The following is an 11728-nucleotide window of genomic DNA, read 5'->3' on the forward strand; positions in this document are numbered from 1 at the left end:
AGGTCTACTTGGTACTGGGTATGGCAAATCGTTTGATTTCTTCCAGTCTAGTACTTGATATTGGAAAAACTGATAACACATTATAGTCAATATCCTCATCACCTATATCTTTCACATCTTTAGATGGAAGATATGCTTGAGATAATGTATCTGCAACATATAACTCCTTTCCTCTCTTGTATTTCAGAATGTACTGATATTTCTGTATTCTCAGTAAGAACCGCTGGAGCCTTGCTGGTGCTGTTGATAATGGTTTCTTTACTATTGAGATTAGCGGTTGATGATCCGTTTCAATTGCATTGTTACTTCCTTTCCATATATATAGTCATGGAATTTAGTACATCTGAAAACAACTGAAAGCAACTCTTTCTCAATTTGAGCGTAGTTTATTTCAGCTTCAGTTAATGCACAAGATGCAAAAGCCACCGGTTTGCCTTGTTGTAAGCATGCTACTCCAAGTCCACTCTTGGATGCATCACATGTCAATGTAACTTCTTTTTGCACATCAAAATATGCTAATGTTGTTGCAGTGCTATGCTGTTCTTTATTTCTTCAAATGCAGTCTGTTGGTGTTTGTACCAATGCCATTCATGATTTTTCCTCAACAAATTGAGAGGTTTTGCTTTCTCACTCAAGTTTGGGACAAACTTTGTCAGGTACTTTACCATCCCCAAAAATCTAAGCAGGTCAATTGTATTGGATGGTGTCTGCATTTCAGTGATTGCCTCCACTTTTGCAGGGTCTGGTTGCAATCCACCATTTGATAGTATGTGTCCTGAGTACACAACACTTGATCTCTTATACTGCAATTTGTGTAATGCTAGTTTCAGGTTTATCTCTCTAATTCTTTCAAGAACTTTCTTAAGATTTACATCGTGCAATTCCTCTGTACTACCAGCTACTAGGATATCATCCATGAATACTTCACGAGGTGCTTGTGAAAGTAAATGCTTGATAGCTTGTTGATAAACCTCGGGAGCTGAGCTTATTCCCATCAGCATAGGCAAATATCTGTACCTGCCAAACGGTGTTCCGAAAGTGGTAAGGTAAGATGATTCATCATCCAACTGGATATGATAAAAAGCACTCTTGGCATCCAATACTGTAAAATATCTTGCTTCAGGCATATTCTGTACAATTTGTTCAATTGTATGCATTGGGTAATGTGGTCGCTTTATCGCAGTGTTTAGGTCTCCAGGATCCAAACATATTCTCAGTTCTCTGGTACTTTTCTTTGTAGTAATAACCATAGCTGAGACAAAATCTGTTGGCTCGGAGCAATTATTTCTTCTGATACCATTTCATCTAACTTTGATCTACAGTAAGTTTTTCTTTGATTGCTACTGGTACCGTTCTAATACTGGTCTGACTACAGGTTGTATTTCCGGATCAATTGTTATTTTATATTTTTTGTTTTATTTTATATTGGCAATTTGCCAATCTTGTCGTCAAATAAGTCGTCATATTCTTTCAGGATACCATCAGGCACCTTTTCAGTAGATGCTAGTTCAAATACCTCTGTGTTGAATGAAATCAAGTCTAAACGCAGACTATCTTTCAAGCCCATTAACGTCGATACTTCCTTGTCTACAACTTGGAATTCCATATCAAATTTTCTATCTGACTGCTCATAAATTAATATTGCACTTCCCAAAAAACTAATAGCTTGGCCTCCAAATCCAACAAGCTTAACTTGTTTTGATGAATCAAGGTATTCTTCTTTATTCAGGTATTCCAATGTTGTTTTGCTCATCACATTGCACTTAGCACCTGTGTCAACTTTTAATCTTAATTTTTTCTTATCAATCATCATATTAGTGTGGATGTCTTCTTTCCCTTCTGTATGTACCGATTCAATGTAGAATGTTTCTAATTCTTCCTCCACCTTGTCAATTTCATTCACTGATTTTGAACATGGACGATGTACACAAGGGATGCCAACACCTTTATGTTTGTAACCACACTTCTTACACTTTTGATCAGTTTCTTGCTTTTTAGCCATGTAAGCATTTGGTTTTCTACTGACAGCATTTTTGTGGCCTTGTTTTATAATTTCCTTTTTTGAAGTTTGGTTTTCTTGCTACATAATCTATTGTTTCTTCCTTTTCTGGCTTAATTACCTTAGCATCAACCTCAGACAGCTCATGAATTTGACAAATCTGTATTGCCTTGGCCATGTTAATTCACTTTCTCTTAACATTATTTTGCGTACATTTTCTTTCCTGATCCCTATTACTAGCCTGTCTCTGAGTAATTGATCTTCTAAATCTCGATACTCACAAAGTTTTACCTTGTTTCTGAGATCTGACAAGAATGTCTGGAATGGCTCTCCCTCTAGTTGTACCCTTGAGTTAAATCTGTATCTTTCCAGAATAACGTTTGTGCGAGGATTACACAACTCTCTAATTTTCCGCTTCAAGCATTCTGGGTCGTTTCTGCTCGGAGCTCACCTTATCCATCAGGGTTTGGTCTCGCAGCTAGGTATGAGAATGATCGTTCCCGTTCAATAGCCTCTGATCCTGCTAAATTAAGAAGCACTGCTGCCTTAGTTTGCTTGCTTTTATTATTATATGCTGCTTCAACAAATATATCATATTCTCTCTCGAAGACACGCCAATATTCGGCTACATTCCCGTCAAACCGCAATGGTGCGGGCTTTCGCAATCCAGTGTCGGTCATCTTACATGCGACATTCGGCCTAGATTTGTAATGTTTATTCCTCGTAAAATATTTATGTTTATGAATTCAGGTATGTTTCTTTACTTTACCTGGCTCTTCCTCTATTATCGACAGCTGAAGACTACTTCTGACACCATGTAAATAAGGCACTATTAAACATGTCTTGTTCAACACATGCGGTAACTTTATTCATTACAATCCCAGTGCCATGTCTTCTGGCTCGAGCGCCCTCTATATGTTCTAGTATACATTTACAAGGCCTATGCATTCTTTCCTGAGATCACTCAAAATGAATACCAATTCTTCTCTAAAAGTACGTAAATATGTATCATCACATGTTATACATAGGCCTATAATTTGGTGTTGATTTATAAGTGCTAATTTCTAATTGACTAATTATTTAATTAATTGTGCTCTGATAGAAACAAACCATAAAAGTCACCCGCTAACCTGATAGTAACCCAGTGGAATATTCGTTATCCATATTGATCAATTTTTCACTAAACACGATAATGAAAAAAATAAAATTTTGGGGTTCATAACGGCTACCGCTCAAGGGGTGGATCTATCAAACCATGTCTTTTAAGATACAGAAATATGATATGGATTAGTATGGTTCAGTTTTGCAAGCGTTTATAAAGTTTTGTTTCATACTACTATTATTACTACTACTACTACCAGTAGTACTACTACTACTACTACTACTGCTGTATTAGTAATAACTATAAATTAATGATGACGATGATCATGATAACGATGGTGATGATAAGATAATGGTAATGATATTAATTATATTAAAAATTGGGCTAAATGTGAAAAAAAAGTTGTGATTTGTGGATCATAATGATTAGAATAGTTAGGGCTAAGTAACTTTGTAACTCGCTTGCTCATCTTTATTTTCTTCAACTTTCCCTTCTTCAACTTTCCCTTCTGAGTGGAAGAAAGCAAAAGTAACACCTATTTTTAAAGATGGTGATAAAAATGATCCAAGCAGTTACAGGCCAATTTCTGTGTTACCTACTCTCTCTCAAAAAATAACTGAACGAGCAGTTCATGATCAATTGTATGATTTTCAAACTTATAACAAGATTATAAATGCATCTCAATCTGGTTTAAAAAAGAACCATTCTACAAATACTACTCTAATAGATGTATCTGATCACATACTTAATAATTTTAATGATGGTAAAGCAACAGCTGCCATATATTATTTATGGATCTTAAAAAAGCATTTGATACAGTTGATCATGAACTACTCATTACCAAACTTAAATCATATGGTGTTAACAATGATGAATTCCACTGGTTTATTTCTTATTTAAAGCCTCATTCCCGGTAAAATCTAATTTTTGTATAAATGTTATAAAAATTTGTAAATATAATACGGAATTGCTAGTTTAACTGAATTTAGACATTCCTAAGCATGACAAAAATGTAAAAGAAGACTGAAATTTGATTTTTTTGTGTTCTACACAAAAAATAAATGCGGATGAATTTTTCATGAGGAAGATAACATAATGACCAGACACACAACACCCTGCAACCCCTTCTCCACTTCAAAAACTGTCCATAGCTCCTTTGATCTAAGCCGCCAGATATTCTCCGCAGTGGCGTAAACACTGGGGGACAAGGGGAAATATCCATCTGTGGAAAATCTTTCCCCACCCCTTAAATATGCCCTTTTCACCCCCTGAAAGTGCCTAAAAATCTCAAAGTGCTTGTCCTTCTTGGCTTTCTAAGTTAATTGAAAAATTAATAATCACATTAATCTCTGCATTATTTTTGTTTCTAAATGTATGTATAACATATTTTATGTCAATGCTTTTAAATATATATCTGTTAATAGTAGGCACTTGGATCATCTTAAGTTATGCAACCATTTTATTGCACGAACTGACTGTTTTCATAATTCTGTCTTTAATATTTTTTTCAGACTTTTTGGGAACCTGCCAGTGGATCTTGGTGACTAATTACTTACCAATTTTACTCTTTTTCAAAAAGCATCAAGAAACATTTTATTGATTAATCTTGAAGTTTGTTTTTTTGTTGTTTTTACCTTTTAATATTTTAAATTCTATATAATATAATTTTAATTATTTAAAATCACTTATTAGAAAATGGCAATAAGAATTTTGAAATAAATTTTAAATATTTCAAACAATTTTTATATATTTTAAATTGAATCTTCTTTTGCCATCTATTTGATTTCTAACAGTAAATGTTAATTGAATTTTATATATATGAATATGCTATCTTTTTTCTTGTAGTTTTTCAGTGTTGAGAGCCACTTTGACTGTTATTTTTTTTATAACAGTTTGGCAATCCTGCCTTGCTGAATTACTACCTGTGTTTTTGTATTGTTTTTTTAAATGTTATAAGGCAAAAAACACATAATAGTCTCAACTCAAATAGAAAGAACATTTTAGATATATCGTGGGTATGATAAATTACTAACCGGGAAAATTATTACCTTTGCCGCCCCTTCCCCCGACCCATGACCCCTGTTACGTGTCTGAACAGGTCTCAGGTTGTAAATATAAACTCAACACAATCTGATGTTATGAATATACATATACTGTATTGGAATTCCACAAGGCTCAATACGGGATCCACTATTATTTATTATTCACGTCAATTCGCTACCCGACATCGTGCCTTGTAAATGTGTTATGTATGCAGATGACACTACTATTCTTTGCGACTCTTCTGACCCCTTCTTGCTACAATATGAACTTGATTCTAACCTATATAAAATTGCAATCTGGTTCACTGAAAATAAACTCACTTTAAATATTAAAAAGACAAAATTAATGGTATTTAGAACTAGCCAGATTCTTTCTAAATGTAAAAACATTTCTATTTCCTACAATGGTGATACAATTGAAAGAGTTAATACTTTTAAATACCTTGACATCACCTTGACCCACAGTTAACTTGGAACGAAATTATAAACAATATTTCATTCAATGTTTCAAAGCGTGTTGGTGTCATCCGACGTACTAAATATTTTCTGCCTTCTTATACGCTTAAAATGTTAGCAAATGCTTTAAATTTCCTCTTTTCGATTATTGTTGTTGTGTCTGGTCTAATTGTAATGTTCAAAATTCTAACTGTTTACAAGTTCTTCTGAATAGATTAGGTAGAATTTTACTTTCTGTTGATACTAAGACTCCTGTTGATTATATTTTAAGTACTCTTTGATGGAGTAGACTTATTGTGATTTAAAATGAAAAATTACTTCTTATGACTTTCAAATGCTTAAAAGGATATGTCCCTCAATATTTGTCTTCAAAATTTACCTTTAACAATATTCCCCATTCTAAAGGCACACATAGCCAAACCCATAACAACCTGGTTCTTCCAATGTATAATATTGGACAGGGAAAAAGAAATTTTTTATATCGATCATCCAAAAGCTGGAATGAACTAACATACAAATTAATAAATAATTTTAAAGAGATGTCGACTTTTTCATTCCAAAATCATTAAAAATAATATTTTCAAATTTTATTTTGTTTTCTTTGTTTTTATTTCTACTGTACTGTTCTTCATCACTGTACCACTTTGAAAATCAGTGCTATAGTACTGAAAGTGCCTACAGTATAAAGAAAAATTAAATAAATAAATGATTTTTTTTATGCCCAACGTCACAAAGGTCATTGTGGTCATAATTTGGGGAAAAGCCTCACACACCCTCTCCCCCGATAGAGAGTAAGCTTAGCTAGGCCTACACATGCTTATTTCTAACTAGGGTGGACTACTGGACCTAGGATATATTTCACTAAAACTAGTAAACTTGATGAAATAATAATAATAATATTAATAATAATAGAGAAGATGGGGGTAGAGGTATTGAAATATGAGATGGGGTCCATGATTGAAATGTTATGGGCATGCGATGATGGTGTGATTTTTGTGACTATTGTTATTAGTATTATTTTATGTTTATTATTAATTTATAATAATAGTCCACCGTTGACAGTTGACGAGAGCAGGCAGCAATTGGCAGTCTGGACTCCTAGCAAGAATAGATATGTGCCTATTATATTTGGAACCAATGTTGTGAATGTTACTAAATACTCAACAGAAGGAGACAGTATGAATGTCATAGGTTGCATTTATAACCGGTATGATGAGTGTTAGCCTGGTATGATAATTTTTTTAAATATGGATTACTGATAATGAATATCATAGTTCTGATATACTGTAGGTTATATAATATTTGTTCTCTTGTATGACTAGTATTTAACTTTGGTTATATTGTTAGATTAACGTTAGTTGCATTATTCTATGACCATATCATAATACTAGGAGTTACTCTTATATCCTAGAACCTTATTGATAATCGTATGTTATATATGTGGCAAACGTGGAAACATTATTCATGATAATGATAATATAGTAAGCTCTGGGAACCAGTTGAAATTATTGGTTTATATTGTGTATAGTAACCAGGAGTGAATGTTAATCCATAACAATGTAATTTTGAAGGACTAGTTATATGAATTTAACATTCTTAAAGTTGTCATTCATTGGTTCATATTAAATTATTGGTTATGATATTATGCACAGTAACCAGGAGTGAATTAACCACATAAGTATGTGTTATATTGATTCATATCAAATTATTGTTGTGATATTTAAATGATGGTCTGCATGCATTTAATTCTAGCGTTTCGTTGTTGAGTGAATAGACTATAGGCGTGAGTATTAGTTGGTCCTGACAATAGATAAATAAATAGATAAATAAATAAATAAAAAAGATAAATAAGTAAAAATAAAATTAACAAATTGTGTTAAAGAAAACATAATCAATTTAGACAAAGCTTAAAAAAAGTATCAATGAAAACAAACTTAGAATTAAAAGGCTAAAATTAGGCCTATTATAATATCGTAGAACAAAGAAAAGTAACTTAAAGCAACAATGTAAAATCAAACCAGTATCAAATATGAACGTTTCTCCAATGCAAGTTTTAAATAATTTTTGCAGTACTTGTCAAATACGGTAAAAACCTCATCACTAAGATCAGTGGTTTCTCCCCCCCCCCCAGTATAAGTTGCATTTTGTTGTTAATATTTGATTCGGTAAATTTTTCCCATATTGCAGACTTAGAACAAAATTCAAGATCTTTTTTCAAATTTAATAATACAGACTCCCTAATAACATCAAATGATTTGCAAATAAATAAAAAGTGTCTGACATCTTTGATCTCACCATTTTCACACAAGGTACAATGGCCGGATATCTCTTTTGACCACTTACAGGTCTTGCCATCTAGGGGTAGAGTATTTGATTTTACTTTAAATTTAAAACTTGCTCCTAAAAAAATTGTTTTATCTAGAGGACAGTTTTCAAGGCTTGGGATGGATTTTAATTTTGAATAACCTTCTAGAGATGTCTTTTGTTGTATTTTGTTTATCCATTCTTCTTTGTAAAAATCTGCAATATAGGTGTCAATAGGTCTAGAAATTATTAAAAGTAAAATTATTAAAATCAAAAATTTGTTCGAACAAGTTCAAATCATGACTTATCTAATGTATTACATAAATTTAAAAAAGGATATTTCAACATATCAAAATCACGGTCGAGTTGACACATGCAGAGGAGTAAAATATTAGGCCACCGGTTTACATTCATTTTTACGATTCGGTTAAGAAATTTAAATTTATTTACTTCATGTGTTTGAGATATTGGGGTCCAACCCAAATCACCATAAAGTGCTTCCTGAGGTGTACACCAAGGAGCTTTAAGTAGGAATCTGGCCATTTGCAGTTGTAATTTCTTTTAGTCATAATTATCTTTTTTGGAGTTATTATGACAAATTCCACATGCATAATTTAATGACATAAGAGCTATTGTCTTCCATAATATATTATAAATTAACACAGAATGAAATGATTGGAAGTAATACAAGAATGAATACATTAATAACAAGATAATCTGAGCTTACAAACCCTCGCCCTATTGTGCCATATCTTTGTATATAGTCGATGCGCTCAATCTGCTGGTTGTTGTATAGGCGTGTATTATTGCCAGTTATACATATCAGGTGAAATGACGCCGAGAGCAGTAAAGGTGCACGTCTTATGTGTAAAATTAATTGAATGTATGGGGTCCAAATCTCCCTCTTATGTTTTTATATTATTTTATCATTTGTTATTTTTATTATTTGTTCATCTATAGAATACTTTTTTCATATTTTATTATTTTTCACAATTATTATTTTCTATTAGGACAGATGGGAAGTAATACAATTATTTAAAAAAATCAATGAGGACGTAGGACTGTAAAACCTTGAATTGAAATCCAATGGACTTATCCTCAAGCAGACGCCCAATTTCAAATTCAAGCCCACCTCTTCATTGCAAAATTACAATTAAAAAGAATCTAATCTTATAAAAGAAGATTATGGGCTTCTTTTGAAGATAGCATAATCATCTTTCCGAAATAGTACAGTATACATATGATACTGTACATGAATTTTAAAAAATATATAAATTCTATGCTTGATTTATAAAGTAGTGTAGTTAATACACTACATGATACAGATTGATGTTACAGTGGCCCTATTTATTGTTTATAGTACATATTCCCAAACAGCATTCATTTCGAAAAGAAGCCCATCCAAAGTTCACAAAAAAAAGAAGAAAAGGCTAGTGCTTAAATACGAGATTTTACGGTAGCACTCTTCAATATCTGCTATAAATACTGGAGATCAAGTACAGTATATTAATAATATATAAAAAGGGACTTAGCAGGAGCGTTATTAAAGCATGTCTGTTCTCAACGACAGAGATGTGTATAAGAGACAGACATAAGTATGAAAACACCTTGTGTTGTTGTTAAGGTATCCCAGAACTATCCTACTGTCTGAATAGGAAGTGATACTGTGGTGGGGGGGGGGGGCACTTCTTATAGAAATATACATAAAACAATCACCTTTGCTTCATAATCACACAATACCAAGTAGCTAATTTACCAATAGTATACAGGTGATTAGCCTGGGTTCTAGGCCCTAATTTTGGGATATTCACTTTTTATTGCACTTAATGCACGCCATACAAAATTTAATTTGTGTCCCATACTCAATTTCTTTTTTTTTTCAACTCAACCGAAGATCAAATTATAACTCAACTTTATTCGCTCATTGGCAACGCTGTCTGGAATAAAGAAAAAATTTAAAAAGGGACTTGTGGCAAGTCTAATATGTGATGCAATTATATTTTTTGCCCTTTTCTTATACGTGGCCAGACGTTTCACTGACAGACATTTGACCGACGGACATTTGGCCTACATGACTATCGACCGAAATACCATTTTGCCGAATGCCAGTTTGCGGACAGGACAATTCGCTGACAGCCAATTTGCCGACAAACAATTCGCCGACATTTTTTGTGAACATGTTAATGGATGGATGTGCCATCACCAGGTGGCATATTTAGATGACTAATTTTCATGGCCTGATGTCTCACCGACAGAAATTTGGCCTTTAGACTATCGACTGAAATAGCATTCGCCGACAAAAGATTTTTCCCACACCACATTTTGCTGAATGCCAGTTTGCCGACAGGGCAGTTCGCAGACAGCCAATTTCCCGACAGACAATTTCCCGACAGCGAATTCGCCAATATTTTTTTTAACATGTTAATAGATGGATGTGTCATATAGTGGCATATTTAGATGATTCTTTACTGACAGGATGATTCGCCGACATTTTTGTGAACATGTTAATAGATGGATGTGTATCACAAGTGGCATATTTAGATGATTTATTTTTCGGTTACGTGTCTAAAACCTTTCTAGTACCGAATATTGTGCACAGCTTACAGATGTCAAATGTTAAATTATGTTTTGAGCATTGAATTTGAAACTTCCATACTGTGATAGAGTTAAAAGTTCATGATAAGAAGAATTGGTAGACCACTGTTTAAATCGAGAAAGAATTATTCTATTCTGGTATCGTATTACTATTCTTTATAATAATGGAAGGGCCGTAATAATCTGGGGCGGATGCAGGGGCTGCAACGATGCAATCGCACCCACCCCCTTCCATCCTAATTGTGAAAATTAAGAAACATTTTTTCTATTGTATTGTTGATGTGTAGATAGTACCTGTACAATTTTGAAGATATGAGAGTGCAATTTCCTTGCACATAGAGGTCAATATTCTCAAAATGTTCGCACCTCAGCCCCCATCCATGGTGGGCCTGAGGTCATGTGGACTCTCACGCACCCCTACCACCAAATCCTGCATTCGCCCCAGCTGATAAAGTTCTACCTGTTAAAGCAATGTTTAATATTACTTGTAGGCCTACATACGGTAAGTTAATACCGTAAAATCTTGAATTGAAGCCATGGCTTCTATTTTTTTTGGAACTTGGATGGGCTTCTTTTTTCGATATGGACTTCTTCTCGAGGCTACGTTTGCAAAGTAACGAGGTGGGTTTCTTTTCAAAATGAATGCTGTAAATTTTGTGAATTCGTATTATGAAACAATGAAAAAGTCATTGTAACATCAATCTGTATCATGGAGTGTAGTATTAAATCACTAGAACTACTTTATAACCCAAGTTTGTTTTCAATTTTTTTTTTTTTTTGAAATTCACGTAGTGTGTATACTGTGTCGAAAAAAGCCTATGCTATCTTGAAAAGAAGCCTATGGGTTTTTTCGAGGCTAGTTTTACAAACTAAAGAGGGGGCTTCAATTCAAGATGGGCTTCATCTCATGATTAAGTCTATTTAACTTCAAATCAAGGTTTTACGGTATTTATGAAATCCTATGGTGACAATTATAGTAATGATAAAGCATGAATGGTTAATTGATAGTTAGTACAAGTATAAACAGTTAAATTACAAGTAATTTAACTGTTCCCTGGTATGACTGAGTGGTATAATAGAATAGTGTGTGTTTCGAACTGAATTGAGGCAGTGACAAGTGGAAAATTTGTGGTTAAATTATAGATACACTCTCGACGCAGGGTTCCCGGAATGCCGCCCTCAGCGGCGTGTGCGAAGCAACTCGGACTCAGAAGTGGAACGTGAATTTCG

The sequence above is a fragment of the Anneissia japonica genome, unplaced genomic scaffold (assembly GCF_011630105.1).
Source record: "Anneissia japonica isolate Jap-2015-1 unplaced genomic scaffold, ASM1163010v1 scaffold643_len365518_cov145, whole genome shotgun sequence".
Lineage (NCBI taxonomy): Eukaryota > Metazoa > Echinodermata > Crinoidea > Comatulida > Comatulidae > Anneissia > Anneissia japonica.